Raw genomic sequence first — 27,995 nt, forward strand, 5'->3', positions numbered from 1 at the left:
GGCTAATATTAGACTTCATCTCGTTGGAACATTTGTGTAACTAACAAAGCTTAAATTACATAAACTTAGTGAAGAAAAGTCTTCATTTGTATGGATTATTGGGCTGATTCATGAATCTTGGAGTATGTTGTTAAGGAAGTCTTAAGCTGTTGGGAAGAACTATGAGCAGAACTTTACGTCCCGTGGGCGGGCATGCACCAAACCCGATCAGGTGTAAAATAGTGCGCGATACTTACGTTGATGGGCACACGCAAGAGTCGGCAGCTTGCTCACCAATAACTAAGAGGCCTATTAAGGCCAGTACCTATTAATGCAGTGCAATTTTTCACTGCCTGTCCAACGTTATGGTTGGCAGGCAGGCCAATCAGCCAGGTGGCCTTTGGATATTTGAGGAAACCTCATCCACGGGCGGGATGAGGTTACAGATATTAATTTAAAGAAAATGTTTTGACAGAATTTTTATAATCAATATGTTCATGTGAGGGAGTCTGATGTGTGGACATTTTTTTTTACAGCATTTCCAAATCTTCATTTCATGATTTAAAATTCTTCAGCTCCCTGAGGCAGCTCTCTGCCTTCAGGGAGCTTTCACTGCACGCTCCCCCACACCCAGGCAGACTTCAGCACCTGTCATCCTCCCATCCGCACCCTGGTAGTACCCAGCCTTTCAGTGTGCGTTTCATGCTGGCTGTCTGTTAATTGGCCAGCCAGGGTGAAATCACGGTCGGGGACTGATTGCGGGCAGTGGACCATTTCCTGGCCACTCCCAGGCCCACCCACTGCGCATGTCTGACAACTCTATGAGTCTCTTTTGACCTGGTATCTCCAATTAACACATCCAGCTGTGAGGGAGGTATCAGCTAGAATGCCTTCACATTGTTGTTCTGTGTAACTTCGGCGTCCAAGTCAGAGGTTACTGAAAAGCTTCCTCCCTGCTTTGTTAATGTCTGGAGTTGAGAGCTAGTTAATGTAGCTGTGGGAATTTTGGCTGTTCTATCCCACAGCGAGTCGCACCTACCTGTTGGTACCGCTGGGATCATCATCACATGCTGGCTTAGGTGTGGTAATGATGAAATGACTGGCCGAGAACATCCACTTTTTAAGCCTGAGGCACATTCTCTTAAAAAAAAAGGAAGTACATACTTGCAACACTGTGTAGTCAGTGGATGTCTGCCCAGCTACAAGACTGCCAAGGGACAAGAGTCCTCGACCCAGGCCAATGGTCTTGACAAAGAAAAGTCAATGACCATCATCCACCAAGGGTGGTACCATGGATGGGAGTTGGTGTCTCTTCCTGTTCCATGGAGGTTGCTGTGAAGTGGAACTGCTGGTGATAATGACAAGGATTGGTTAACGGGAACCAAGAGAATTTTTCCAGACATAACAATCATAATTCTAAACCCCAAAGGGTTGGGTAAAGACTTATGGCGATATGCCTAATTCCCTGGGTGTTGGGTTGGTTTTCTTATGTTGCAATGTACATTTGTTTGTTCTTGCTGTTGTACAGTTTGCTAATAAATAATACGCCAGGTGATGTGATTATGGATAAAAATCTCCAGATATTCGAGCAACTAACCTGGACCGGCTCCGTTCTTCGTGGTGTGAATTCCTTGCTTGGCTGATACCATGAAATGTAGTCGTATTGTACAAGATATAGCTCGGGTCCTCTGCCTAGACCCTTGTGCTTGTGGTCACTCCTGGAGGTAGTGATAACGCCAAACGACGTAAAGACTTGGAATAGGCAATCAGGTGTGAGTGTTTCACATTGCCAAATACTGTGATACAGATTTAAGAAAGAACACGTGGGTCCTTTGGAAGTGAACTGAAGTTATAACTAGGACACATTTGGGCTCCAGCAAAACTAACCTGGCAGTAAAGACAAACCAAAGCTACAATGCTGATTGGCCAGGAAGGTGGCCTGCTAAAACAACAGAAAGTGTATAAGGCAGTAGAATTAATAAAAAAGTAAATAATTGAATAGTTTCGGCTGCATAATTAAGATGGTCTTGAGCTGAGTGATATATTTTTAAAATGGAACAAAAAAAGCTGAAAAGATGGCTGCCCAGGGGTCACCTGACTTCTTTTATAGATTGAAACCACTCCCCTCTTTCAATGAGGAACAAAAGAAGCATTTCAGACTGATGTATATCAATGCACTTTCCTGAAACCAATCTAAAAAGGTATTATCAAATTGGATGGGTCATTCAAAAACAAAGACACGAGGCTGAATCTTCCGGTCAGTGGGCGGGGGTGGGCCCGATATGCCGAGGCGTAAAATGCACGTGATGACGTTGGGCATGCGTCCCATCATCGTGTGTCATCTCGATATTTCCTTTGGCAGGCGCATGCCAGAGGTGGCTGCGCGCCCGCCGAAATGTCAACGATCTAGTAAGGCCAGTAAAAACGTAATTAAACTAGTTAAGTATGCTGCCCGTCCAACTTTAAGGTTGGCAGGCAGGCAAAGAGCCCAAATGGCCTTCTTGTTTTTCAGGAGGCCTCATCCACAGGCAGGATGAGGTTTCCTGAAGCTTTTATAAAATAAATAAATAAAATTTCCAAACTTCAGAAACATGTCACATGAGGGAACATGTTTAAATAAATTTTTACTTTATTTATCAAAAAGCTTACTAATCCATTCAATCACCCTGAGGCAGCTTGGTTCCTCAGGGTGATTGCTGGGCTCTTTCGCATGCATGCATGAAAGAACACAGGCTCTGACTCTCCCTCCTCCCCCCCACCCGCACAGATAGCGTTGAGCGCTACTGGCCGTGCATTATGCTGGGTGGGCCTTAATTGGCCAGCCTGCGTAAAATGGCGGTGTGTAGCCGATCGTGGGCAGCAATCGGCTCCGCACCCATCCCCGCCCAGCCCTCCCACCACAGGAATATTTTCCCCACTGCCTCAAATTTCAATGTGTTAAACCACAACACAGGATGGTGGGATCAACATAAACACTACCCATATTTGGAAAAGCACTTGAACTTATAGAAAGTTAAATGATGAGACAGCCATGTTTTCTATCTGCTTTTTAAAAAATCAGGACAAGCTGTTTGCAGGCATTTCCACTAAAGCCATCAAATGAGCTGTAAGTAATTCAAGCAGTCAAGATAATTAATAGCAATAATTTGTAAATGGGAGATCCTGACAGAGAGAAGGACACTCCCGAGCTGTACCAGCTTTGAGTTTGCTTGAGCACCAACCTCCTGGAAATTCAACTACAAGAAACCCACTGCCTGCAGAGAATCCTTTGTTTTACAAGAATCTCACTTCAACTTTAAAGCATCAACTTCCTTCAAGAAACCAAGCCTGCCTCTTGGGAGACCGGAGGTCGTAAACCAGCGACTGAAATAACCATAATTTGTACAAGTGTACTACATTTACCTGTAACCAATATTTGTGTGTGTGTGTGTGTATGTGTGTGTGTGTATGTGTGCACGGGCACGTGTGTGGGGGGGTTGGCGGGGTGATGTAGGGAGGGAGAGCGCGAGAGACATTGTGTTTTAAATTCAGGGTAAATTTGAGAGAATAAATAAATTCACATAAGCTTGCTGGTGGAACTATTTAATTGGGATACACACGCCAAAGTTAAGAAAACTCACACCTCTTTCATACAAAACACATAGCTCATGTGCAATAAAAGGAACAGAAACATTCTGTCTGTAACAATTCAATCCCTTCATGATTTGAGCACATAACATAAGTTGAGGTTCTGCAGAGCAATCTTGTTGAAGGTGGTAGGTTTCAACTGATACTTTTCTGTCTGATCAGATAAGAATAAAAGATCCCAAGGCACAACCAAAGAAGAGCAGGGAATTTGCCTGGTGTTTTCATCACCATACCTTCTGCAACACTGCCAAAAACAGATCTCATCTTCTGTTTGTAGGACTTTTGAGTACGCAAATTAAATACGAACACATGAACTAGGGACAGGAGTAGGCCACTCGGCCCCGAGCCTGCTCTGCCATTCAATAAGATCATGGCTTTTCTGAATGTTAACCTCAAGCTCACATTCCTGCCTAACCCTGATAACCTTTCACCCCCTTGTTAATCTAGAATTTATCTAGCCCCGCCTTAAAAATATTCAAAGACTCTGCTTCCACTGCCTTTTGAGGAAGAGTTCCAAAGATTCAGAACCCTCTGGGAGAAAAAAATTCTCCTCATCTCTGTCTTAAATGAGCGACCCCTTATTTTTAAACAGTGACCCCTAGTTGTAGATTCTCCCACAAAAGGAAACATCCTCTCCACATCCATCCTTTTGAGACCCCTCAGGATCTTAAAGGTTTCAATTAAGTCATCTCTTACTCTTCTAAATTACAGTGGATACAAGCCTAACCTGTCTAGCCTTTCCTCATAGGACAACTCAACCATTCCTGGTATTAGTCTAGTAAACCTTCTCTGAACTGCTTCTAATGCATTTACATCTTTCTTTAAATAAGGAGACCAGTACTGCATGCAAAACTCCAGATGTGGTCTCACCAATGCACTGTACAACTGAAGCATAACCTCTCTACTTTTATAATCAATTCTTCTCTCAATAAATGATAACATTCTATCAGCGTTCCAAATTACTTGCTGTACCTGCATACTAACCTTTTGTGATTCATGCACCAGCACACCCAGATCCCTCTGAATCTCAGAGCTCTGCAACTTCCCTCCATTTAGATAATAAGCTTCTTTTTTATTCTTCGTGTCAAAATGGACAATTTCACATTTGCCCACATTAAACTCCAGTTGCCAGATCTTTGCCCACTCACTTAACCTCTTTATGTCACTTTTTAGCCTCCTACATCCTCTTCACAATTTATTTTCCTACCTATCTTTGTGTCATCAGCAAATTTTGCAGCCATTCCTTTGGTCCCTTAATCCAAGTCATTTATATAAATTGTAAAAAGTTGAGGCCCCAGCACTGAATCCCTGTGACACACTACTTATCACATCCTACCAACCAGAAAAAGACCCATTTATGCCAACTCTCTGCTTCCTGTTAGCTAACCAATCTTCTATCCATGCCAATATGTTACCCCCTACACCATGAGCTTTTATTTTCTGTAATAACCTTTGAAGTGGCACTTTATCAAATGCCTTCTGGAAATCTAAGTACAGTATAACCACCTGTTCCACTTTATCCACAGCACATGTAACTCCTTCAAAGAATTCCAATAAATTGGTTAAACATGATCTCCCTTTTACAAAACCATGTTGACTCTGCCTGATTGTCTTGAATTTTTCTAAGTGCCATGTTATAACATCTTTAATAATAGTTTCTAACATTTTCTCTATGACAGATGTTAGGCTATAGTTTCCTGCTTTCTGTCTCCCCCCCCTTTTGAATAAATGAGTTATATTTGTTTTTTTCCAATCTAAAGGAACTTTCCTCAGATCGAGGGAATTTTGGAAGAATTAAATCCAGTGCATCAACTATCTCACTAGCCACTTCTTTTAAGACCTTAGGGTGAAGTCCATCTGGACTTGAGATTTGTCAGCAAGACATGAAAAGGATAGAGGTGTTAAATTTGAGGTACAAGTAAATAGGTTAGGTCTAACATTTGCATTTTTTGATAATTTGAGAATTTATTTGAATATCAAAGGGAAGTCAGAGGTGCCAAGAATGTTTGCATCTTGCAGGAGTTCCATAGGTAAACAGTAGTGGGGAATATTATGTTTTATTGACCTGACAGCAAAGACAATATGGACGCATAAAAATGTTATATTTGGATGGATTTGAGTTTCAAAGAGATATGAGAATAATGGAACCCAAGATGAATGGGGAAAAAATGGTATTTTAGAGTTACTGTGGTTAGCTGGAATAGCTGTTGAGCTGGATCTACAGAGATAGCTGGAGCAGTTGAGCTATAGCTGGAGCTCTGGACTGGGTGAGGATGCAGTTTGAATCAGCCATCCAGTCAAGCCAGAAAAGTCTTGAGCTGCAACAAGCAGTTTTATTTTGAAATGGATTCCACTGCAGAGTGGATGAGGGAAGAGGTCATGTGGTATGCCTTTATTGAAGCTGCAGCAGTTTGCCTTGTGTAATATTGCTAGATTTCATAGCAGACATCAATAAGAGAGTGTTGCCTGGAAGGTGTTTACTTGTGCGTTTGACCAAGTAAAGAGTTTTTGGGGGAATGTTTTGTAAGTCTAATCTTAATTGTGTATTTGTAATCTTGTGTGCTTAAGTTTTCTTTTACTCCGGTTAATAAACCTTTTACTTTTAATTTTTAAAATCCCCAAGTTGTTACTGGACCTCTTACTGCTGAGATTGGTGCATCCTTTCTCGTTTTCAGAATACAAAAAAAAAAAGGGTATGGCCTGTAAGCCAAGTTTCCCTCTGGGATTTAGTTTGTGCAGCAATTAACACCGGCTGTGGTCATAACAGGAAGTGTGTTCTCACAATAATCTAACAATTCTAAAGGTAAATCAAGAGATCAGTAGCTAATTGCTCCATTGATTTATGGATAAAAATAGTTGGTTAAAGTAAGTTCGAAGCAGACATTTTCATCATACCGAGAATAGCCCCCGAGCATTCTACTGCTTCAGTGACATCAGAAGATCAGGGACAGGAAGTAGGAAGGGACAAAGAGAATTGGAAACAAAATCTGAGATGCCTACTTTCTCATTCATGTCACTAGAAAACCAAAATCCTACAAGACCATACCTGGAGTATGATTGAGGCACCTGGCCGTGCAAAGGCAGGAGCAGCAACCTCATGAAAAAGGGGCAGCAGAGGCTCCCACACACGCTGCCCAGGAATGACAGTGAGTCATGCTGGTCAGCACCTAGCGACACCCAGGGCCAATAGACGCCGCCTGCCATTCCTGCAGATAACTGAGAAACAGTGTTGCTGACCACTGCACATGTCTCGGTGCCTGGTAGCTCAGATCTGCCACTTACTGCAGGACTTGGCACCAAGGGGATATGGAAGGAATCCACTGCCAGTGGCTGTGAAAGTGAATGCGGTGCTCAATTTCTATGCCAATGGCTCCTTTCAGGGCTTCACAGGTGACCTTTGTGGGATTTCACAATCCGCCATCCACAAATGCAGCTATGAGGTCATGGATGCCATCTTCTCCATGGCACACAATTTTGTGCATTTCGCCCAGGACCGGGACAGCCAGGATGCAAGGGCCATTGGATTCGTCTTGATCTCGCAATTCCCACAGGTGCAGGTGCGATTGACTATACTTACATCACTATGCTCAGTGGACTTCATCAACCGCAAGGGCTTCCACTCACCGAACATGTAACTGGTATGTGACCACCAGAAATGCATCCGACAGGTATGCACACTGTTTCCAGGGAGTGCGCACAACGCCTACATCCTAAGTTGCTCGTAGATCACTGCAGTCTTCCAGGATCCACAGAGGCTGCAGGGTTGGCTCCTTGGGGTCAATGGCTACCCACAGGGGCCGTGGCTGTTGACACCCATGCAGCAGCCTTAGACTGCAGCAAAGTGACACTATAATAAGGCTCATGCAGCAGCTCGTAACTTGGTGGAGCAGACCATCAGGATGTTGAAGATGTGGTTCCGGTGCCTGAACTGGTCTGGTGGAGCCTTGCAATACAGTCCACAGAGGGTGTCACGCATTGTCATCTTCTGCTGCGCCCTTTTTAACCTGGCGCTGCAACAGGGTGAGGAGCTGGCTGAGGAGGAGATGGAGGAGGAGGGCGCTGAAGGGGATGAAGTTGTGGGGGTCCTCAGTGGTGATGACAATGGGGATAAGGCTCTCGCACTGGCTAGATGAGGCAGGCATACTCAGGAGGGCCTCATAGCTACCAGATTTGTGAAGGCTGAAGATGACATGCAGTGAGGTGTCCCTGTAGATCCTCACATCTCAGTGTAAACGTTTGATTCCAGGCTGATCGCAGCGCCAATACCCTCTGTGAGAATGCTCTTGTCATGGAGATGCATTGGCGGCTCGGTCACAGGGGGATGATGACAACATGCAATGAGGACATTCCATAGATCTTCACATGGCCTTTGAGAATGTCTGACTCCTGTCTGGCCGAAGGCAGCTCACTTGCGTTCCATGATCAGGGCCATCTCAGAGGCGCAGCCATAAAACCTTAGATGCATCTGATGCTGTATCCGCCTTCAGCACCTCAGCCCTTCAGGAGTTGGTGCACAGCATCACTGGTCACAGATGCTGATGTGATGGGGGCCAGCCCCACCTTAAAGATGCTGAGAGCACATAGAGAGTATGTGGTGCCTGCCCACCACATTCTGGCAGTAATGAACAGCACTGCCGAGGTGCAGGCATCAGTAATGTTTCTAAGGTGTGTGACGCTGGACCATCGCTGTGGTGTGAAGGCCGCACAGAGCACAGGAAGAGGCCCTGGACTGAGACACCTGCCTTTTATCTTGTGCAGAAAGGTTCCACATCTGAGTGACAAGAACACTGCTCATCAGAATAAGGAGTCATAGGCAGGGAGATGTTCTTGGGAGTTTATTGACAATAGTGAACATTATGTACAAGTGATTTACACCTGTGGCCAGGCTGTGCAACCACTTTTACCTAACTTTCCTAACCCTGCCACTGTGTCTTGGTGCTCCCCAGACATCCACAGCGGAGGTAGAGGCAGCCTGCTGACTGTGACACCCTGTCTGTGATGACTTTGGCGGGCATTCTCTGGAGGGCCGAGACTTGGAGGACCCTCGCCTGCTTTTGGGGTCCTGCTGTGTGGCAGTGGCACCCTACACGGCCTGTGAAGCTGGATCTGCGGAGGTCTCAGGAAAAGGGGAGTCAGGTGGCCGGTCACTCCCAGAGTCACCTGGGTGGATGGCCCTGGAACGTGCACCTGCTGACTCTCCTGTCTATGGGTGCCAGAGGGCCCCTGGCTGACTCCGTGAATGGAAGGGGTGGCCAGAGTGAGATTGAGCTGCCCAGCACCCCTCTCATGTACACACTGTTGGAGGCCAAATATGGCAACATCAATTAAACTCACGCAACAGGAGTGACATCCTGGACCAAGGTCTCCATGGCGGCTGCCATCCTGCCAGTGTTGACCTCAGTGCGTTGCAATGCCGGTGCTGTCACCTCAGCCTGAAGACGGATGGACTCCTCCATCGTGCCTTGCAATCTGAGGAGTGTAGCAGACATCCCTTCCTATTGTTCCCTTGCTTGCCTTTTCAGTTCCAGCAACTGTGCCATGACCGAGTCCAGAGGCTCATCACCTGACTCGGACTCAGCAATGTTCTGGCTTCCAGCAGTACTCCGAGTGCCAAGGACCTGGGAGGTCCCTGCTGTGGATCAGGAAGTGAGATGTGCTCGCCAGGTGATGCCGAGGCTACTCTAAAACTAGGTCCCACCGAGGTATGTCTTTGCACTGGTGGAGAGTGTGAGTGAGAGTTGTGACGGGACTTCAGGGAGGGTGCCTTCAGATTCCTCTTCAGAGGTTTTTTCAGAGCTTGCTTGGAGGCTTTGGGTCGTGGGCTCCGTCGGCTGCTTCCCAGATGTGCCTGCAAAAGCAAGGGGAGATAATTAGTGCATGGCAGTGGCCTGTGAAAGAGGACACATCACTCACGGCATGGTTGTCTGATGGATGCTGCACTGTTGGGTCCTCACTTGGTAGAGCAGCGCCAACCTCACTGTCAGCACAGGACCAGCCTGGTCGTCGCTAGCCAGCTGGAAGGCTGTGTTTTCAAATTCTGTCAGAACTTTGAATTCCGACATCCCTCCTCCTGTCTGTGACCTTTCCCTCCTGTTTGACCTGCATGGATAGAGATGGGGAGAGTGTATCAGGACGCCTGCTGGGCCAGCTGTTAAGTATACTTGGCCTGTTTGTTGGTGAGTGGTCCCATGGGCGGGATGAGGACAATGACAGTCTGTGTAATAGAGTCAATGGTAATGTCCCTTTCACTGGCAATGAGTGAGGGTGCTGTGACTGTGTGATGGATTTGTGAGTGTGTGAGTTGGGAGTGATGAAAAAAGTGACTTATCCTAGCGGAACGGAGGAAGTTATTCATCCTTTTGCGGCACCAGGTGGCTGGACTCCTCTGCAGGACGTTTGCGTGACCACCGCTGCCACCGCCTCCCAAGCTGGGTTGGTGACATTGCTACTCATGCTGCGGTTAGAGCGGGAATAGAGCACATCCCGGAGGGCCTCCATGGCATCCAGCAGTCGCTTGAGGGAGGGCGGCATTGAAGTGGAGGGCGGCAGTCTTTTATCCTTTGATGGCCATGTTTCCTGGGCAGCGGTGATGAGCTGGTGGTGATGACCACTTTGCTGGTGGCTGTCTTTTAAAGGTGGCAGCCAGCGTGATGCAGCAGTGGGGTGATGGCAAGCCGGCGAATGAGAACCTGCCTGCATTGGAAACAGCGTGTTTCGCAGGAGTGAATATATAATAAGGCGGGCTTGGGAAGATACGGTGTGAAAACCCACCATTTTCATCAACGGGTAGCACTCAATTTTATCTGCCTGCTACCGCACCTAGTACAATTCTGGGAAAATCCAGCCCAAAGTGTTCAACCTAAGTTAAAATAGAGGTTTATGCTTTTATACTTCTTGCCAAAATAGATAAATAGCGAGAAAGGAAAAACATACTGCTTATAAGTTCTATAATCTCACTGAAGTCAGTTCCCTGCTTCAAATTGACACAGCTGATCAATGGATATATCACTGTATAACAAAATACCTTAGAAACATTCAATATATTCAACATTTACTGTAAAAGGTTCACTGCAACCTATTTGATCAGAATTGCTTCCTTTCTTCTGTCTACTAAATTACTGCAGTAGATTTGACTGTGTGTACACATTTTTTTGTTGGGTGGAGATGAATGAGAGGGGTGAAGATCAAGAGTGTAGAGGGGTCTGAAAAGGGACTAATGAGCCAGAACCAGTGCTTCAATAAAACACCAGTGTCAAGGGCATAGTGAACATAGGTAGATTTTAAGCTCGGTTAGGTATTAATGATATTGTACACAATTACAAAATAACCAACCTGTGGATTTGAACATGGAGGACTGAATATATAGGGTTGAAATCACCATCATCTTTGTTATTGTATATATGCTTAATGCTTTTGATCAAATTCTTCTCCTTCCTAAATTAAATGAGGTACTCACCAACAGTTAATGCTTCCATTAAGAACATAATAAATAGGAGAACAAATAGACCACATGGCCCCTCAAGCCTGCTACGACATTCTCGACACTGATTTCAGCCTTAAATACATTCAACGCTGGAGCATCCAAAACGTTCTGGGGTAGAAAATTCCACAATTCAGCACAAACTGGGCAGAGAAATGTTTCCTCATCTCAATCCTAAATGATTGACCCCTTATCCTGAAACTGCTTCTCCATGTTCTATGTTCCCCAGCCAATGGAAACAAGCTCTCAGTGTCTACCCTGTCAAATCCCTTTAGAACCTTGTGAGTTTCAATGAGATCACCTCTCATTCTTCAAAACTCCAGAAGAATGGGTCCATTCTACTCAGTCTCTCATCATTGGATAACTCTCTCATCCCAGGAACCAATCCCGTGAATCTTTGATGTACCACCTCCATTAAAAGTACATCCTTCCTTAAATATGGAGGCCAAAACTGTGCTCAGCACTCTTGGATGTGATCTCACCAAAGCCTTGTGCTACTGTAGCAAGACTTTCTTCTTCTTGTACTCCAATCCTCTTGCAATAAAAGCCAAATGCCATTTCCTTCCAAATTGCTTTGGTACCTGAATGCTAACTTTATGCCTTTGTTATATGCATGCACCAAGGTTCCCTGAACATCAACATTTAGATGTCTCACATCTGTTTTTCTATTTTTACGACCAATGTGAATAACCTCACACTTCTCCACATTATATTCATTCTAGCACCTTTTTGCCCAATCACTTAACCTGCCTATATCTCTTTGCAGCCTCTTTGTGTTCTCCTCACAGCTTACATTAACACGAGTTTTGTAGCATCACCACATTTGGATAGACCATGAGGTAACAAAGGGAACAGGTGAGCGTAATGCAGTTGATGTGGTGCACGCAGACTTTCAAAAGGCATTTGATAAAGTGCCACATAACAGGCTTGTCAGCAAAGTTAAGGCCCATGGAATTAAAGGGACACTAGAAACATGGATACAAAATTGGCCAAGTGACATGAAACAGAGAGTAGAGGTGAATGGTTGTTTTTTGGACTGGAGGAAGGTACAGAGTGGGGTTCTGGAGTTCCCTAGGCCTTGGTACTAGAGCCACTACTATTATTGATTTATATTAACGACCCAGGTTTGGTTGCGCAGGATACAATTACAAAATTTATGGATGACACAAAGCTTGGAAGTATTGTGAACTATGAGAAGGATATTCAGAGACTTCAAAAAGACAGACAGATGGTGGATTCGGCAGACACACGGTGGATTAAGTTTAACACCGAGAAGTGTGATGTGATGCATTTTGGTAGAAGAGGGGAGGCAGCATAAAATAATAGATGCAATTATAAAGGGGGTGCTGGAGCAAAGGGGCCTGGGGTATTTATGTGCACAAATCTTTGAAAGTGACAGGGCATGTTGAGAAAACAGTCAATAATCACATGGGATCCTAAGCTTTATAAATAAAGGCATAGAGGACAAATGCAAGGAAATAATGGTGAGTCTTTATAAAACACTGGTTTACCCTCAGCTGGAGTATTGTGTCCAATTTGAAGCACCGTACTTTAGGAAGGGTGTGAAGGCATGAGAGATGGTGCAGTAAAAACTTGCAAGAGGCTCCAGGAATGATGGACTTCAGTTATATGGATAGATTGGAGAAGCTGGGTTGTTCCCTTAGGCAAGAGAAGGTTGAGAGGAGATTTGACAGAGGAGTTCAAAAAGACAGGTTAAGTAGAGTGAAGCTGTTTCCACTTTTGGGAGGGTCAAGATCGGAGGACACCGATTTAAGGTGAATGTCAAAAGGACCGAAGGCAACATGAGGAAAAACTTTTTTATGCAGTGAGTGGTTAGGATTTAGAATGCACTGCCTGGGAGCATGATGGGGATAGATTCAATCAGGCTTTCAAAAAGGAATTGGATAACTATGTGAAGAGAAAAAAATGCAGTGCTATAGGAAAAAGCTGGGGGGTGGGGCTAGCTGAGTTGCTATTGTAGAAATGCCAACATGGATACAATGGGCCAAATGACCTCATCCTGTGCTACAACCATTCTCCAATCCAAGATTTTACATTACTCTCAGTCTCTTTATCTAAGTCATTAATACAGATTGTAAATAGCTGAGACCCTAGCAGAAATCCTTATGTGTGCCAAACAGGAAAAAACAGCATGCGGTCCTAAGCGAACCTCCAACCAATGGATCGGATCTAAGCTCTGCAGTCCTGCCACATCCAGTTGGGAATGGTGGTGGACAATTAAATAACTAACAGTGGGGAGGAGGGTCCATAAATATCTCCATCCTCAATGATGGGGGAACCCAACACATCAGTGCACAAGATAAGGCTGAAGCATTTCCAACAATCTTCAGCCAGAAGTGCCAAGTGGATGATCTGTCTCAGCCTCCTCCTAAGGTCTACAGCATCACAGATGCCAACTGCACGTGAAATCAAAAAACAGCTGAAGGTACTGGACACTGAAAGCTTATGGGCCCTGACAACATTCCAGCAATAGTACTTAAGACTTGTCCTCCAGAACTCACTGAGCCCTTAGCCAGGCTGCTTCAGTGCAGCTACAACACCAGCATCTACCCAGCAATGTGGAAAACTGCCCAGTATGTCCTGTCCACAAAAAGCAGGAAAAATCCAACCCTGCCAATTGGTGCACCATTAGTCTACTCTCCATCATCAATAAAGTGATGGAAGAGCTGGTGTACAGTCCTATCCAGAGGCACTTATTAGGCACTTATTGTCTCTTTATGGGGTATGTGGAACATTCCTTGTTGCAGTCCTACTCCGGCCCCCTTCCACAACTCTTTCTCCGGTACATCGATGATTACTTCGGTGCCGCTTCATGCTCTCGTCAGGACTTGGAAAAATTTATTAATTTTGCTTCCAATCTCCACCCCTCCATCATTTTCACATGGTCCATCTCTGACACTTCCCTTCCCTTCCTTGACCTCTCTGTCTCAATCTCTGGTGATAGACTGTCCACCAATATCCATTACAAACCCACCGACTCCCACAGCTATCTCGACTACAGCTCCTCACACCCCGCTTCCTGTAAGGACTCCATCCCATTCTCTCAGTTCCTTCGCCTCCGTCGCATCTGATCCGATGATGCTACGTTCAAAAACAGTTCCTCTGACATGTCCTCCTTCTTCCTTAACCGAGGTTTTCCACCCACGGTCGTTGACGGGGCCCTCAACCGTGTCCGGCCCATCTCCCGCGCATCCGCCCTCACGCCTTCTCCTCCCTCCCAGAAACATGATAGGGTCCCCCTTGTCCTCACTTATCACCCCACCAGCCTCCGCATTCAAAGGATCATCCTCCGCCATTTCCGCCAACTCCAGCATGATGCCACCACCAAACACATCTTCCCTTCACCCCCCTTATGGGCATTCCGTAGGGATTGCTCCCTCCGGGACACCCTGGTCCACTCCTCCATCACCCCCTACTCCTCAACCCCCTCCTATGGCACCACCCCATGCCCACGCAAAAGATGCAACACCTGCCCCTTCACTTCCTCTCTCCTCACCGTCCAAGGACCCAAACACTCCTTTCAAGTGAAGCAGCATTTCACTTGCATTTCCCCCAACTTAGTCTACTGCATTCGTTGCTCCCAATGTGGTCTCCTCTACATTGGAGAGACCAAACGTAAACTGGGCGATCGCTTTGCAGAACACCTGCGGTCTGTCCGCAAGAATGACCCAAACCTCCCTGTCGCTTGCCATTTTAACACTCCACCCTGCTCTCTTGCCCACATGTCTGTCCTTGGCTTGCTGCATTGTTCCAGTGAAGCCCAACGCAAACTGGAGGAACAACACCTCATCTTCCGACTAGGGACTTTACAGCCTTCCGGACTGAATATTGAATTCAACAACTTTAGGTCGTGAGCTCCCTCCCCCATCCCCACCCCCTTTCTGTTTCCCCCTTCCTTTTTTTTCCAATAAATTATAAAGATTTTCCTTTTCCCACCTATTTCCATTATAAAAAAAACCCCACTAGAGCTATACCTTGAGTGCCCTACCATCCATTCTTAATTAGCACATTCGTTTAGATAATATCACCAACTTTAACTTTAACACCTATGTGTTCTATTGTACTATTGTCGTTGACATCTTTTGATGATCTGCTTCTATCACTGCTTGTTTGTCCCTACAACCACACCCCCCCCCCCACCTCTCTGTCTCTCTATCTCTCCGCCCCCCACACACACACCTTAAACCAGCTTATATTTCAGCTCTTTCCTGGACTCGAACTCAAGTTCTGTCGAAGGGTCATGAGGACTTGAAACGTCAACTCTTTTCTTCTCCGCCGATGCTGCCAGACCTGCTGAGTTTTTCCAGGTAATTCTGTTTTTGTTTTGGATTTCCAGCATCCGCAGTTTTTTTGTTTTTATTTTTGGCACTTATTAGGCATTAACCTGCTCACTGACGCTCAATTTGAGTTCTGCGTGGGCCACTTAGTTCCTGACCTCATTACAGCCTTAGTCCAAACATTGACGAAATAACTTATCCGAAGGGGTGAGGTGAGAGTGCCTGCCCTTGACATCAAGGCAGCATTTGACCGAGTGTGGCATCAAGGAGCCCTAACAAAACTGGGGTCAATAGGAAGCAGGGGGAAAACTCTCCACAGAAAGGGAGATGGTTGTGGTTGTTGGAAGTCAATCATCTCAATCCCAGGACATCACTGCAGGAGTTCCCCAGGGTAGTGTCCTAGGACAAAATATCTTCAGCTGCTTCATCAATGACCTTCCCTTCATCATAAGGTCAGAAATGGGGATGTTCGCTGGTGATTGCACAATATTTAGCATCATTCATGACTCCTTGGATACTGAAGCAGTCCATGCCCATATGCAGTAAGACCTGGACAACATTCGGGTTTGGGTTGACAAGTGGCAAGTAACATTTCCGTCACACAAGTGCCAGGCAATGACCATCTCCAACAAGGGAGAATCCAACCATCTCCCTTTGACATTCAATGACATTACCATAATTGAATGCCCCACTATTAACATCCTGAGGTTACCACTGAACACAAACTGAACTGGACCAGCCATATAAATACAAGGCGTCAGAGGTAGGGAATTCTGCAGCGAGTCTGTCCTCCACCAACAAGGCACAAGTCAGGAGTGTGATGGAATACTCTCTACTTGCCTGGATCAGTACAACTCCAACAACACTCAAGAAGCTTGACATCATCCAGGACATTTGATTGGCACCCCATCCACCACCTTCAACATCACCATCTCCACCATTGACTCATAGTGACACTGCAGCAACTCAGCAAGGCTCCTTCAGCAGCACCTTCCAAACCTGCGACCTCTATGACCTGGTCAGCAAACGCATGGGAATGCCACCAGCTGCAAGTTCCCCTCCAAGTCACACGGTATCCTGACTTTTAACTATATTGCTATTGCTTCATTGTCACTGGGTCAAAATTCTGAAACTCCCTTCCTAACAGCACTGTGGGTGTACCTACACCACATGGACTGCGGCAGTTCAAGGCGGCAGCTCACCACCAACTTCTCAAGGGCAATTAGGGATGGGCAATAAATGTGAAAGAATAAAAAAGCTCTACTCCACCCTGCCAACTTGAAAATGCTCTGTTCATCCCTGCTCTCTGCTTCCTATCTGTGAATCAATCCTTCAGCCATGCTTATATATTACCCCCTATTCTACTAGCCCATGCCTTTGTGAGGCAGCTAATCAAATGTCTTTTGGGAATTTAAGTATACTACATCTACTGGCTCCCCTTTATCTACCTTGTTAGTTATATCTTCAAAAGACAAACAAATTTGCCAAATGTGATTTTTTTCTTTGTAAAGTATTGTTTCAGTGTCCACTTCCCACAGTAATACCTGGGCCTTCATATGACCACAACCCCAATGCACTTGACCAGCAAGCAACTTGAATCAGCCTTCACCACTCCCAGCCAAATTCTGATTGCATCTGCTCAAAGTGTACCATTGCAAGATGCAAGACGTTTTAAAATCTCCCAGCAGTGCCAGTGATGACGGGGAGGGGTTGGGGGGGGGGAATAGATGGCTTTGAGAAACTGAAAGACAGCAAGTTTAAAATCTAGAAAAGGAGTGCTGCTAATCGGCAAATGTGATGAAATCCTAGACATCAGCAAAGTATACATTGAACATGAGGATTAAAGATTAGTCAGAAGATTTTTTGGAGATGCACCAAAATGTGCTCCTTCCTTCTTTTTGCCTCCTCAGTCCTCCTTTCTCTTTCCTTTCCCTTCTTCTACACGTCTACATTGCACATTCTCCTTCTTCCTCCTTGCTCCAGTTATCCTGTCTCCAAATCTATTTGATCCAAAAGCTTTGGCTCAGTGCTGGCACACATTCTGTTATGATCCTCGACCAGACCCCCAATCCAGTTAGAGACCAATAACGTTTTGTTTAGAGTAGACAAGGTTTGAAATTCAAGATCCTTGCTAAGAGAATAAAGCTACAAGACTCCACGGGTTTTGAATAAACAAAAATAAACTTTACTGTACAAGGTCAAAAAGATGAAACAACTTACATTATCTATCTTGTACTCAAACATTCAGGGTTAATATTAAGTACATGTGAATTAACAGGCAACTGTGATCGAACACACCACACGGTGCAATAAAGAATAAATCTGACCAGGACAATCCTAACGATTTCTCAGCAACCCATCCAGATATCAGTAAACACCATGAGTCAACCAATCTGATTTAAACAAAAACAGGAAATGCTGGAAAAACTCAGCAGGTCCAACAGCATCTGTTGAGAAAAAAAAGTTAACGTTTCGAGTCCGTATGACTTTGAGTCAGTATGACTCTGAGTCATACGGTCATCAGAGTTTCTCCAGCATTTTCTGTTTTTGTTTCAGAATTCCAGCATCCATAGTATTTTGCTTTAATCTGAGAAACTCCGGCTGGGGTTTTCCATGCCCGCTGATGTCGGGCGTGTTTGATGGCATGAGCAGACAACATGGCGCAATGGGTTTCATGATGGTGTGAAACCAGTTTGTGATCATCCACTCAGCCCACTGATGGCAGGCTGCATTTCCTGCCATCAGACGTCAGGAATGTTATTGTAGTACATCTGCATATGGTTATTAGGCCTACCCACCGGAATCATCCCTTCCCCGCTGGATCGTCCACTCACATGGGAAAGCATGCCAACGTGTTTCACAACAGCATATAAGAAGTGTGCACTTCGCAGGCTGCACTTTGGGAAGGGAACTCAGAGGTGAATACACAGTAATATTGTGCAGTGCTCACCAGGGTTGCCTGTTGGACTTAAAGCTTGAGGTGTGTGGGGATGGAGGCGGCAAGAGAAGCCCTGCAGTTGAGGTGGCTTGGGTGGGTGGGTGGGTGAGGATTGTGGTCAAGGATGGTTGAGGTGACTTGGTGGGCGGGCCCAACAGCAGCCCCGTGGTTGAGGTGCCTTGGGGGCGAGGGGCAAGGGATGTCCTGCAGTTGAATGGAGCGCACAAGAATTTCAGGTGGGGGGGTAGGGTGGCGAGGGAAACAGCCACGCATTAAGGACACCCTATATAAAGTGACCATTCCACTGCAACTGAGATAGTTCAGGCTCTGTCATTGATATGATTGGAGCCAGGCTTCTAGCTTATCTGCCCACACAAGCAATGCAGAGGCAATGTGCCGCCAAGTGCTCCAGAGTATTTCACCCCTCAAGCACAGACTGCAAAGTAATGAGCATTTTAGTACATTGCACAACAGTTGAATGACTGCACATGTTGTACAATCTCCTTGCTAAAGCTGGCCATGGAGCAGTCACTGATGGAGGCACTCACCCCTTGCAATGTCAACATTCTGGTTTGGACCAGTCTCTCTCATGGTTAAAGCTAATCGTGCTGCCTTGCAGTGCAGGTTAGGAGAATGCCTGCGCCTGAGCTGAGAGCACAGCATGCAGTGAAATGGGCAAAGCTGTTGCCGCTCAGTCGGGTGGAGTGCGGCAGAGGTGGATGGGGTTTCGGGCAGCCATGCACCACCCTAATCTCGGGCCATCCAAGTGGTGGCCAGCACTCTCCACGATGCATTTAGGGGCCTTCACTCTTAACCAGTACAGGTTCTTAGTACACCCATGCTAACCCATGTCTCTCTCTTTCATCCTGCAGGAGGGGTACATCAGGATCATGGAGCCTAGTGAATTAGCTGTATGCCTCACGGTGTACAGAGAGCGAATACGACAAAGGAGAATGTGACTGAGGCTCCTGGCTATACAGAGTGAGGGGCAGCACCCTCAGGAAGGGGTGGCTGGGGCTCCCACACGCACCACTGAAGAGCGCAACAAGCCATTCGCTGGTCGGTGCTCAGCGACACCCAGGGTCTATAGATGCTGCCTTTCATTCCTGCAGATGATCAAGAACCAGCGTTGCCGAACACTGCGCATGTCTCGGGAATTGGTGGTCACATCAGCTACCTTCTGTAGGATTTGGTGCCACAGGGACATAGAGGGCATCCACTGCCAGTGCCGTGAAAGTGACAGCGGCACTCAATTTCTACACCAGGGCTCCACAGGTGACCTCTGTGGGATATCATAAGCCTCCACCCACAAATGCATCCATGAGGTCATGGTTGCCATCTCCATGAGGGCACACAACTTTGTGCATGTCGCCCAAGATCAGGAGAGCCAGGATGCAAGAGTGATTGGATTTGCCCAGATCTTGGATTTCCCACAGCTGCAGGGTTCCATCGACTGCACTCACGAAGCGCTCAGGTCTCTGTCACAATATGTAGTCAACTACACTAACTGCAAGGGATTCCATACGTTGAATGTGCAACCATCAGAAACACATCCTGCAGGTCTGCATATGGTTTCCAGCGAGTATGCAATGACTCCTACATTCTCAGTCAGTCACAGATCCCTGACCTATTCCAGGGTCCACTGAAGCTGCAGGGATGGCTCCTCAGGGACAAGGGCTACTCGCAGATGATATGGCTGATGACACCTGTGCGGCAGCCTCAGACTGCAGGAGGGTGAAGGTATAATAAGGCTCGTGCGGCAACTTGCAACTTGGTGGAGCAGACTTTAGGTGGATGCTAAAAAATAAGTTCTGGTGCATGGACTGGTCTGGTGGAGCCCTGTAATGTAGTCCACAGAGGGTGTCACACATCTTTGTCACCTACTGCGCCCTTTACAACCTGGCACTGCAACGGGGAGAGGAGCTGGCTGAGGAGGAGATGGAGGAACTGACAGTCTCCTTGGAGGAGGAGCATGCCGATGGGGATGAGTGTGAGAAGGTCCTCGAAGGTGGCAATGATGGGGATGAGGCCCTTGCATTGGCCAGATGAGGCAGGCACACTCGGGAGGCCCTCATAGCTGCTGGAATTGTGGAAGATGATGACAACATGCAGTGAGGATACACCATAGCCTCCGAGAATATCTAACTCCTGACTGGTTGAGGGTAGCCCCCTTGCACTTTGTGATCAGGGTCATATCATGGAGACACAGCCATGAAATTTTAGAAGCACCTGATCCTTTGTCTGCCTTCAGCACCTGAGCCCTTCAAGAGCACAGTGTCACTCGTCACAAATGCTGAAGAGATGGAGGCCCAGCTCCACTTTTAAAGGTGCTGAGAGCACACAGAGAGAATGACGGAACTCTGTGACACCTGCCCACCACATTCTGGCAGCAATGCCGAGCACTGTTGAGGTGCAGGCATCAGTATCGTGTCCAGGGAGTGTGAAGCTGGACCATCACTTTGGTCTGAAGGCTGCACAAAGCACAGGAAGAGGCCCTGCCTTTACCTGTGCAGAAAGGTTTCACATCTGAGTGACACGAACACTATTCAGCAGAACAAAGAGCCATAGGCACGAACACATTCTTCAGAGTTTATTAACAATAGTGAGCTGTACCTACAAGTGATTAATGCCCATGCCCAAGCTGTGCGACTACATCTTCTTAACGCTTGGCCTAAATAGCCAAGTGGTTGTGGTACTGGGTTTGTAACCCCAAGATCAAGAATTCAAATCTCACAATGGCAAAACTATGAAACAATGTAACTTCATCTGAATAATCAGATGGAAACGGGTTTGTACTCGAAAGAGTTACATCTTCTTAACACTGCTGCTATGTCTTGGTGCTCACCAGACATCCACAGCAGAGGTGGATGCAGTCTGTTGACTGCTATGGCCTGTCTGCAATGAACTTGGTGGGCGTCCTCTGGAAGACCAAGTCCTGGAGGGCTCTGGCCTACTTTCAGGGTCCTGCTGTGTGGCAGCGGCACCCTCCTCGGCCTGTGGAGCTGGAGATACTGAGGTCACAGGAAGAGGGGATTTGGATGGGCCGTACACTCCTGGTGTCACCTGGATGGATGGTCCTGGGGGAACACCTGCCGATCCTCCTCCCTATGGGTGCCCAAGGGCCCCAGGCTGACTCCTTGAGGAAAAGGTGTAGCTGAGTGAAATCAAGCTGCCCGCATCCCTCTTGTGTACACACTGTTGGAGGACAACTATGGCGTCAGCAATGCAGCTGAGCCCGAGCAGCAATGCAGGAGCGATGCCCTGGACAAAGGTCACCATGGTGGTTGCCATCCAACCAGTGTTGATCTCGATGTGTTGGCATGCTGGCGTTATCACCTCAGCCTAAAGGTGGACAGACTCCTCTATTGTGCCTTGCGATCTGAGAAGTGCAGCAGACATCCCTTCTTGATGTTCCCGAGCTTGCCTTTGCAGCTCCAGCAACTGTGACATGTCCAAGGCCAAAGGCTCGTCATCTGACTCAGCAAACGTCTGGCCTCCAGCAATCCTCTGAGTGCCAGACACCTGCATGTGAATGACAGCCCACCTGTCATGGAAATATCGTGTTTCCCAGGAATGTATAAGTAATACGGAGGGGTTGGGACGATATGGCATGAAAACCTGCCATTGCGGCCGTTGGGTAAAATGTCCTTCTACCCTCCCGCTACCGCACTTAGTGCAAATCTGGGACGATTCTGCCTTCTGTCTCCCTCACATGAGACTCCAAAGTTTTCACTTTTGAAGATCAAGCCTCTGAATTCCCTCAAAGCCACTGCAACTCTGACTGCCTCAATGACTGCACACCTCCCAGGGTTTCAATCTCAGCTCCCGAGACTCCATTCCCCTGGATTTCTGAGCCTGCACTCCAGCGTCTACTTACTGATGCAATTTCAGCTCTTCAATAGCCGGCTCACTTCACTGGGCTGGTACTGCCCCTCAATTTCACCAAGCTCCAACCTCCCCAGCTATACCAAGCTATAACTGGCTCCCAAGGCTTCTTCTGAACCCTAACCCTTTCCAGCATTGAGCCAGTGACCTTCCACCACCTACTCAGGTCTTGCGGCTTCTCTGGAGCCCCAACTACACAGAGCCAGCAAATTGCAATACTTTTGCTGCTAGAGCCTCCTAAGAGCAGCACCTTTTCCTTGCTGTAGAACACTCCCCCAGCAAACACACAGATAAATTCAAACCCTAGAATTTTCTTAAGCCCCACCCATCTCTATAGCCTTCCAGGATTTACTGAATGCTTGTAAATTAATTAGCTCTAACTCCCAAATTAAAACAACTCTCTGGGCTACATTTCTTTGTAAGCTGTGTAGACATCTCATCTCCAATTCTCTAGCGAAGTAAACCCACCTGCTGTTTTATGATCTTACCTTTCTAGCTATTAACCCCTTCAGTCAAAATGGTCCCAACCTTTTAAGTATAATCGTCTTCAAGCTGCTTTAGTTGCATTTATCCCATTTTTTTACATTTAAACTTTAATCTTTTCAAAACTAAGAATTACCACTAAAATATTACTATGAACCATAAACTAGTTATTTAATACAGTCCTCTGAGTTAGACATAGCAGGCCCATGTCTTACACCAGATACGTAAGCGTACAATCTAGACTTGACACTTCAGTGCAACACTGAATGAGTGCTTCATTATTGGAGGTGGCATGTTTCAGATTAAACCGAGTGATTATGGCATAGATGAGAGAGCTATCACACCACAGGTCAAGTGAAGTTAGGATCAGTTGAGCAGTCAGAGATATTGGATCTCGGAATGGCAGTAGTTATAAGTACTTACGTTTTTATTAAACTGGCATTTAGAGTTGTCACGGGCTGTCTCAGAGCAAACCAAAGTTGCAGTACAGACCAAAAGCAGGCCGTATGCCTCTAAAACAAAAACAGAATTACCTGGAAAAACTCAGCAGGTCTGGCAGCATCGGTGGAGAAGAAAAGAGTTGACGTTTCGAGTCCTCATGACCCTTCAACAGAACTAGGTGAATCCAAGGAGAGGGGTGAAATATAAGCTGGTTTAAGGTTGGGGGGGGGGGGCAGGGGTGGTGGGTGGTGGTGGTGGTGGTTTGGGTGGGGGGAGAGAAGTGGAGGGGGGGCGTGGTTGTAGGGACAAGCAAGCAGTGATAGGAGCAGATAATCAAAAGATGTCACAGACAAAAGAACACAGAGCTGTTGACGTTGGTGATATTATCTAAAAGAATGTACTAATTAAGAATGGATGGTAGGGCACTCAAGGCATAGCTCTCGTGGGGGTGGGGGGCATAAAAGATTTAAAAATAATGGAAATAGGTGGGAAAAGAAAAATCTATATAAATTATTGGAAAAAAAGGAAGGGGGAAGAAACAGAAAGGGGGTAGGGATGGGGGAGGGAGCTCAAGATCTAAAGTTGTTGAATTCAATATTCAGTCCGGAAGGCTGTAAAGTGCCTAGTCGGAAGATGAGGTGTTGTTCCTCCAGTTTGCGTTGGGCTTCACTGGAACAATGCAGCAAGCCAAGGACAGACATGTGGGCAAGAGAGCAGAATGGAGTGTTAAAATAGCAAGCGACAGGGATGTTTGGGTCATTCTTACAGACAGATCGCAGGTGGTCTGCAAAGCGGTCACAAAGCAGTATGCCTCTAATCTGCATATGCAAATGATCTAATGCCTGCTTCAGACATGGGTAAATGACATATGGCAGGGGATGGAAGGGAGGACAGCATGGAGGAAGGGAAGAGGGAAAGACATGGGAGGGAAGGAGGCGAGGTTGGGATGGCATGTGAGGGACTGGGGAAATGACATGGGAGGTAGAGGCTGGCATGGGAGGGAAGGGGGCTGCATGGGATTGGGGCTGGGACTGCTTTAAGGTGTGAAATACGGGATGGAATGGGGGATGGAGAATCCATAGGAAGAGGGTGCCAGGATGATTATGGGGGTGATATGAGAGGGAAGAAAGGAATGGGATGTGTATGGCCTGAGAGAGATTGCATGGGAAGGATGGGTGACATGTAATGTGGATATAAAGTAGTACTGTTGTAATAAGGGTATTAATAATTTCATCACAAATGTTTGTGGGTCTCTGCTAGTATTTAGCTAATAGTTTTAAGACAAGTTCATGCTCTTTTTTTCATTCCCACTGTTACCTTTTTTCACACGCCATACATGAGGTCATTTGGTTTCAGGTTTCAGAAAGAAGCAAATTGAACTGTGGAAAGAACATCAACGGATGAAAAGCAAAGTATTCAGTTGTCTTTGAAGCAGTAGCCATGATTGTTGACTTTTGGCTGTTTTTCAGTTATGAGATGATTTTTGAGACTTTGTCACATTAGTTAAAACTATTCATCAGCTTTCTGAGTTTTGTTTTATTGTATGTGTACAGTCTCGATTCCTTAGGATGCAATACACTTACTATGGGCACCTGGTAAACACTTAATACTTAAATACTTAAGAGAATAGAATTTCCTTCAGGGTTCGACTGATCGGCACCATAATTTCAGCAAAAGCTTGGTACGTGCAAAAACTTGGTGGCTTGCTGATATAGTACAGTTCTGCTTTCCTTGCACAGCAAGATGTGCATAAATTTTCTTTCTGCCGAGACTGATGAGCTGCAGGAATGATTCGCAAATTGGAGTGTATATATGTTAATGCAAGATTAAGCCATCAAGGGTCCATTAAAAGCTTTTTTCCCCAAAAGATTTACAATTTTGTTTTTGCAGCTTAAATAACTTCTCCACTCAGGCAATAAATTTTCCACATTTATATTCTCCCCTCCAAGGCACTGTGAAAAGGGCAGATTCTTGATATACTGCTTGCCCATAACAAACACTATAAATTATATTTTCCAAGAACTTCTTAAACAATTTTACTGTGCACCATTTCATTTAAATGTTAGATAAATGACTGTAGGAAATTAAAATAAAAAGTAAGCCAAAAAAAGTGACTACCAACATAATGGTAACATTTACTTAGAAAGATTCACCTCAGGAAGCTTGCTACAGATTTGACAATCTATCATTTGAAGTTTCCTTTCACTCATGGGACAGGGGTTTCCAATCCAACTGAAACATTTGGGGCTACATTTTAACCATGCCATTTCTGATGGTGAAAGTGGAATTGGGTACCTTTTCTATTCCTTGCTTTATGCTGGTTCCCTACACAATTCCAATTAAAATTTAAAGAGCCGGTGGCATACACAGGAAACAGGTGCAATCACGTAGTGACAATGCAACAGGTACAGACAGGCTATAAAAGAACCTCCAGGATGAACAGGGAGGCTCTGCATCACAGCCATAATTTCCCTGCCTAACTCCAGTGCCATTAACATAGGAATTATTGAGAGTACAAAGGTGGTATGGATACCTTTTAGATTTAAATTTTGCTAGCAAATATTTCACATTACATTGGTTTAATTTTATTCATTTGTGAATCATCATTAATTGTTGTGAGTAGCTTAGAGAGCTAAATGTACTGGCACACCACATGGTTGGCACATATTGACGGTTACAGGGCAGTTGGGGACAATCCTTTATTTTGGAAAAAACAATATTGTGTTTTTGTATACACCCTTCACTGAATGTTCATGTTAGTGTCCAGTGTTGTATTTAGCACTCTGTGGGACATAGCTGAACTTGCAGGCTCAGCTGGCCCTCCCTTCTCTGCATAAAGAAGATTGTCCAAGATTACTTTCAGTGACCGACCAACTAGCCCCTAGCTATCTGAAATTTTACATGGGGCTGGGGAGGCGTCAGGCAGCTCATCTACCCTTATGCTTATTGAGGCCCTTAAGTGGCCAATTAATGGCTGCTTAAGGGCCTCATTCCATCCAGCCAGTATTTTACCTGGGGCAGGCACATACCACGGAGGCCGAGCAGTTTTAACTGAGCAGGCTGGTGGCTGGCAAGGTGGTGGGGACCCACCTTGTAGGCCCCCTGGGGCCACAGGAGGCACCCCATCCCAAGGTCATTCCCCACATTTAACATCCCCCATCGCTCCCCCCGCCCACCCACGGCTGAGCTCCATCGCATTGTGGGACTGCATGTTGTTCCAATAGTGGCCACCACTCTCGACTGGTGTTGCTAGGACGACAGAGCTACCAGCCATCCAACTGACCAGCAGAACTCTATGGTGGGACCTCCTCCCAAGAAAGGGATGGAAGTCTTGCCTGAAAACAATTAATGCTGTTTTCAGTGTTAAATGATGAAGGGCAGGGACTGCGGTGCCCCATAAAGTCCAGCCCTTTGTTTCTAGAAACTCAAGGTAGAGACATGAATTTGCAGGAGCATCCCATCTAAACTGTCCCCAGATCACTGGATTCCCCCAAAGGACTGCAAGACCCTGAGAACATTTTTTCTTATTCATGCAAGGTATATGGGTGTCACTGGTAAGGCCAGCATGAATTGCCCATCCCTTGTTTCTCTTGAGAAGGTGGTGGTGAACCACCTTCTTGAGCTACTGCAATCTGTACACTGTTGGTATATTCACACTGCTGTTAGGTAATGCATGCCAAGATTTTGCCCCAGTGATGATAAAGGAAGGACAATATGCCAGGATGCTACATAATTTGGAGGAGAATTACAGATGGTGGTGTTCTCATGCATCTGCTGTCCTTGTCCTTCCAGGTGGTAGGGACAGTGTAATTGGAAGGTGCTGGTGAAGAAGCCTTGGCAAGTTGCTGCAGTACATTTTGTAGATGGTACACACAATTGTCACTGTGCACTGATGGTGGTGGTGAGGAACCACCAAATTTTTGAGGTGGTGGATTGACACTAATCAGCCAAGCTTCTTTTGTCATTTTTTTTTTATTCATTCATGGGGTGTGGGCATCGCTGGCTAGACCAGCATTTATTGCCCATCCCTAATTGCCCTTGTTCATTTAAGAGTCAACCATGTTGGAGTCACATGTAGGCTGGACCATTTAGGATGGCAATAGTGAACTAGACAGGTTTTTATGATAATCTGCAAATAGTTTGGTGGTCATTATCAGACTCTTAATTTCAAATTTTTATTGAATTTAAATTTGGCTGTGGTGGGATTCGAATGTTGGTCCCAAGAGCATAACCCTGGCTCTCTGGAATACTAGTCCAGTGACAATACCACTATGCCACTGCTCCCCCACCTGGATGGTGTCAAACTCCTTGAGCGTATTGGATCTGCACTTATCCAGGCAACTGGAGAATATTTCAGGTCTTGAATTGTTCTTTGCAGCTAATGGATAGGATTTGGTGAGTCAGGGGATGAGTTACTCACTTCAGAACACCTGCAATTGTAGCTACAGTATTTATGTGGCTTATCCTATAAAAGTTTCTGGTCAATTTTGACCCCCAGGATTTTATGGTGGGGGATACAGCAACTATAAATATATTGAATGTCAAGGGGAGGTAGTTAGACTCTCTTTTGTTGGTCGTATGTGGTGCAAATGTTATTTTGCACTTATCAGCTCAAGCTTGACTGTTGTCCAAGTCATGCTGCATGCGGGCAACAGTCTGCTTCATTTTTTGAGGAGACTTAACCAGACACCAGGCAAAGCATTTTCACCTTACAAATTCAAAATGAGGTTCTTTTCACTTTGGTTCCTGTGGAGGCAGTTGGAGGCTTACAGGCTTTGATCTTACATTGCCTCTGCCCTGCACACACAAAAACTGCTATTGGTTATATCCAGCACACCTCATTGAATGTAAATTCTCATTATAT

General features: G+C 45.9%; 1 protein-coding gene across 11 annotated transcripts in view; it reads right to left on the bottom strand.

The window, feature by feature from the left end:
* Positions 1–27,995, bottom strand: part of erc1b (ELKS/RAB6-interacting/CAST family member 1b) — a 1,202,158-nt gene that overhangs the window by 590,959 nt on the left and 583,204 nt on the right. The window lies entirely within an intron of this gene.

This window comes from Carcharodon carcharias, chromosome 21 (genome assembly GCF_017639515.1).
Source record: "Carcharodon carcharias isolate sCarCar2 chromosome 21, sCarCar2.pri, whole genome shotgun sequence".
Taxonomy (NCBI): Eukaryota; Metazoa; Chordata; class Chondrichthyes; order Lamniformes; family Lamnidae; genus Carcharodon; species Carcharodon carcharias.